Here is a 5,596-nt window from a genome sequence, read left to right as displayed (position 1 = left end):
TCTGGGCCTAATTACTGTCCCAACATTACAAGAACAGAGATGTTCAAACCTCCCAGTATTTGCTCACTGCTCCTTGGATGCTCTCCTGATCCAGCGCACATGCTGACATGACAGGTTCTAGCTAAACGTGGTCATTTCCCACTAATGCCTCTTCAAATGTCATGTAACCACATCCACTACTCTTCACTTTAGGTTTGATTACTGTAGCAATTAAAAAGAAAAAAAAAGCCCAAACCAGTGATGCTGGCTTTGTGCTAGGGAAGAGAGCTTGGGTACAACATGCAAGTTCTCAGATGGAAGCAACCAGGAAGATTTCTAGCCCACCTATATTAGATAAATGAAATCACATCTGGAGTCAGGAGTGTCCCTGGAGTGCTCTTGCTCCATTATTTTCATTTAACCTCAGCCTCTGGTGACAATAGGGCAGAGCTGCTGTCAGCATTATGCTTATTTGGTTTTAAGATTACAGAAGAACGTTAATAGCCAGGGTTATGGCTACCTTGCCATTACCTAGGGCTCCTGCTCCTAGCTCTGAATCTGCAATTGCAAGAGAGAAGGAAGATAATTCCCTCAGAAACTCAGGAAGAGCATCTTGAGGAGCTTTGCTTTGAGGGCTTATCTCTAACTACTTAGTCAGACCTAATCCTGCTTAGCTTAGCTCTGAGAAAAATCGCAAACTGATGAGGAGGTAACCAACACTTCTGATTACTTCTCACTTGTTAAATACAGTAAATGCAGCCCCGAGGAAGTTGCAGCTTTTTCTCTTGCCAGCTTTTCTCATGACCATCAATCACATTTTCATGAACTCTCATGATCCCACAGCAAAGAGAGTGAAGTGCCTGTTTCCTCTGTATAAGTTGTCTATAACACATGAACAGCATATTTTTCTCATCTTAGTTTTCTTGCTTGTAGAAACAATACATGGAATAGAAAGTGAACTTCAACAGCAATGGTTTTATCTCTATGCATTTTGATAACACCAAGTGTGCTTGTGAAATCTCTCTTCTACTTCAGCAATTGTTAAGTCCTCTGAGGAGACATTTTCCAGGTTTTGGTTTTGAAAGGAATGCTGCTGCACTAAACTGTTACCATGAAGCCATGCCTGGTACAGACTGACAGGCCAAAAGGGGCTTCAATCAACTCTCAACAGTTTTGTCTTCACTCTTTCTGTATTGCAGGGCATGTTCTTGTATTACCATTTCTTGCACTGGTTAAAACTGACTAAGGCTCATTCCTAATGTTCCAACAAATGCATTACCTTGCATTCTGTCCCCTCTCTTCTCCACACTTAGTACATACAAGTTAACACTTAAAGCAATTTACCTGTAGGGTTTGCAGTGCAATCCCATTCCACTCTAATCTGATTGCTTTCAGAAAGCTAATTGTGCCTGCTAGCAAACACCTCTGCTGCTCTAGCCTTGCCCAGCCTTGTCAAGGCAACCACATTGTATTTTGGAAGAAAAGCCACACCTGGAAATTGTCATACCTGGAAACTGTACATTCCTCTGTCAAATGGTTTCAAAGAGTTGAATTACCAGTTTTTTAATGCATCTGTGAATAATGTATAGTCATTCATAATGGAGATAACACTTCTGAGGGGGAAAAATTATGTGAGTATAGTAAGTAGGTAGACTACACCTAAGTGTAGGATACTCTGGCTCCAGAGCAGGAATATATTAGAATCAACATAAGCAGCTTTTGTCACAAAGCTTAAGCAGTGATGGGTTAAAGATCATTGCTAGCTACCAAGATCTTGGTGTGATAACCTACTCTAGAGACTTAAAGCAGACTGAGCAACTGCACCAGGAAACACCACTAAGAAACAACTTCAGCTTCTGCTATTTTAAAACAGTCAATATATGAATAAATATGGGAGTGACATAAGGATTAAACCCAAGAGTATGAAAGCTTGTAAGACCTTATTCCACTTAACCTCCCTGCTGGGCATCAAACATAAGACAAGGCTAAATGCACATGGCAGCATGCTGATCCTTTTTTTCCATGCTGGCTAAAGCTCTGGGAGTAATGAAAGGTATTCCTTATCTGTAGTAGCCTACAGCCTGAAAAAATGCAGATAAAGAAAACAGGAGGGTAAGACTAAACAAAGACAAGGGGAGAGTGGCACGACCAAGCGCTGCTGCAATCACCACCTGGCTTGAAGCTTGAAGAGAATGATGTTGATGACACCTACTTTAAATTTTATAAAAGCCCAGAAACAACAAAATACCCAAAGCATCTCTGTCACATTCCATTGCAAATCTGCACGGTAAGTGGGAATTAGAAAAAAATATAAATTTGGTTTAAAAATACCACTCAAAATAGTTCTATAAAACCTGGGCTTTAATCCAAAGCACAAGCACAGCCAAGGCTGGCTCTGCTCAGCAATCACAGTATAGAGCAGCTTGCTTTGTGCTCACTTTGCTTTCAAGTATTTTGAGCTTCCTAAAGCACGGATCACAATACATGTAGGTTTATTTCCTGATGAAACAATAAAGGAAGTGGGTACCATAAAAAAAGAACAGCATGTTTAAAAGAAAAAAAGCCTCACAGTCCTGAGAAGCTGTGATGCTAGTGCTTGTGTTTGACTTTGCATTTCAAATGCTAGTATTTAAAATGATGTAGATCAGGAACCCAGCCAGTGCTTGCTAACAGATTTGGCTTGCTTTCCAGCTCTCTCCAGCCTTTAAATAGCAAAAGAGCAAACTGAAAATCCCCAAGGCTGTACTTTCTGAGCCTACCACATGCCTGTGCTCAGTAATCATCAAACTGAAAGATACTCACCAGGTCCTCAAAAACACAAATCATACAGAAAAAATCTATCATGCTGAGACCTGAAGTATGGTCCTATGACAAGAATTCAGTTTATAATAAACCTGGATTTGGAGAAAGAAAGGGCAAACTAGTTCAATTAATGTCACTATTACTTTCACCTCAATGTGAAATATGCACTATTCTCTACAAACATGGCATTTCAGAGCTTCAGGGACTGGCAGCATGGATGTGATACTGCTCCCCTGAAACAGTAGCAATGTTTTCAATTACCCCAACCTGACTTATTGCCATCACAAGCACCGAGGACAGGCTGAAAGAAATCCATGCACTAGCTTCACAGCCAGACAGCTTTAAATGGATAGACAGACATTAGCTAGTGCAAAGGCAGCTGAACATTAATCCTCTTGGTAGCCTTGCTAAAATCCTGTGCAAAATTCCCAGCACCTTACACAGCTTATTTGTGCACACAAACATTCAAAAGCAAGGTAAGTAGGGGTTTACCTGTGTAGATGAGCACGTGTGAGCATGTACACACGTCCACCTTCTGATATGAGGAACTCTTCTTAAGGGTCACTACAAAAGGAGCACACACAGGTGCAGCTACACAGAGATGAGAAGGAAGCTGGAACAGGCACGAAGAAAAGCTGTAGGGTGAAGGACACTACATCACTCTCATCCAGGTGAGAAAAGGAAACGTGCACTGTAGCAACAAACAGCAACACTAAGATCAGAGGGCAATGTGGATTAGACTGAGCAGGCTCTGGCAGCGACATCCACCTAAATGATCAGGACTGCTCACACAGGTCAGAGCAGTACTTTATTTATCATTCACTGATTCCTCCAGCATAACTTCCAGGAAGAGCATACTTTTAAAATAGTAATTCACACAGAAAATCAGAAATTCACACAGTAATTTACAGAAATAACCAACAAATGGTTCCCAATGCCCCTACAATTACCCTTCACTAAACCTAAAACAGATACTGTTAAGTAACAGATAAATATAATAGGTAAATTCAGTTTAGACATGGGGAACTCTTGACAGAGGTACCATTATTCTGGGTGCCACCCTATTGTACTCTTCTTAAAATCAAGTTCTGCAATTGTTTTCAGTAAGAGCAGGATTAGACTGACAGATCAAAAGTCCTTACCCAAAGCAGGGATCTAAAATCAAGTTAGAACAGACGGAGAGAGAACCATATTTCATTTAACCTGAATGCCAAACACTCTCCTTTGCACATGTTGGGATTGAAGGCAGATGCTCTTCTCATCCATTATTCAAAATAGAAATGTTACCTTTTAGTGCTCAGATTTCTATCAGCTCATGGCAAATCACAGGAGAAAAATCCATGCAGCCAGGAGACAGGCAGAAACTAAACAGTTTTATACTTTCTAATAATATGACGTGCCATGTGTTCCAGGACATTTTATTTCAACTTTATCAAATTTCACTGCTGTGAAATCTATGTAATTCATTCATATGACTCCAGGCTTACAATGAAGTCCAGCTTGGGAGCATTATGAAGAACTCTCAGCACAGACTGGCTTCTTGTCTGCTGTGTTTCTTGTACAGCCTGGCTGTTATTTGCAGTCCGACAACGAGAGACACCCAGCCTGTTTGCACTGATTTAGTGAGAAAGCACCCCCTTAAGAAGATACATAAAACAAGGGTGTCCATCCTAATTCTCTTGTGATGGCTTTTTACTTTGCTGCTGACTCAGGCTAATTAGAATTTAAGCCCTTTTGGATGGTATATTTGAGACACATATTTATTCTATTGATTGATTTCATGTACTCTTAAAATAAACATAACTTTGAGGTAAAAGTACCACAAGAAATGACCTAATGGCTAAAATTCTGTCTTAAAATTAGGAATAAAATGCAACCAGGTACAGATTTGCTGGGCAACCATCTTTGCTCCTCTCAGTATTCCTATGTGTAAAGGATGGATTCAGACATTGCTTTCATTTTATTAACTGCTCTGAGGCTTTCAGTAGACAATGCATTATTCTGGTCAGCAAGAAAACCATACTTGTTTTACAGTATGATGTCCCACACTAAGTAGCAGCCCTTTCTTTCTCTGGATAAACACTTGTGACACCTCCCACCCCTTTGGCTGAAGTACAAACTGACAAACCTGAGCACAATGCGCTCTTGTTACTTCCCAAAGTCTTTCAACTTCAACACCCAAGAGAAACAAACATTGTTGGGTACACAGTTCAGGAACCCCAGTGATACTGGAGGATCTCACTGACCATGCTGTCCAGCAGTTCAGGTAGTGGCTGTTGCCCTGTACTTGGGAGGGTCTCCGATGACAGGCAAGGCAGTGCCTTGGGTGGAGGTTATAACACGTTGGGCATTTTGTACCAAGCTCCTTCCCTCAATCCCAGTGGTCTACAACACATGCATCTGGTGCTGAACTACAACCATCTCCTAAATACAAAGAACACACTGTAAGACAGGTGCAGTCATAGAGGAGCCTCGGGAAATTCAGAAATGGTCAGAACAGTCATTCCACAACAGGTGGAATCAGCCACTTAGCGACCAGTGCCCTCCAGTGGCTCCCAGAGCAACTGAAGGAACTGAAGACAAGAACCTGTTTTCAGAGGTCAAAGACAGTACAACTGAATCACTAATGGAAAAAAAGAAAATCCTGACAATCTGGATGCCAAATAGCTCTTTTTAAAATTTATGTTCTTGCATGGCAACTTCCCATCTGCTGTCATTACATACCACAACCAGAAAAACCTACATTCCATCAAGAGAATAAAATATTAATTGCAAGCCTTGTAAAATGAGACAAACAGAACAGAAACCAAAGTGA

The sequence above is a fragment of the Melospiza georgiana genome, chromosome 1, assembly GCF_028018845.1.
Source record: "Melospiza georgiana isolate bMelGeo1 chromosome 1, bMelGeo1.pri, whole genome shotgun sequence".
In the NCBI taxonomy this organism is placed as follows: Eukaryota; Metazoa; Chordata; class Aves; order Passeriformes; family Passerellidae; genus Melospiza; species Melospiza georgiana.
Note: the sequence above shows the minus strand (reverse complement) of the source record.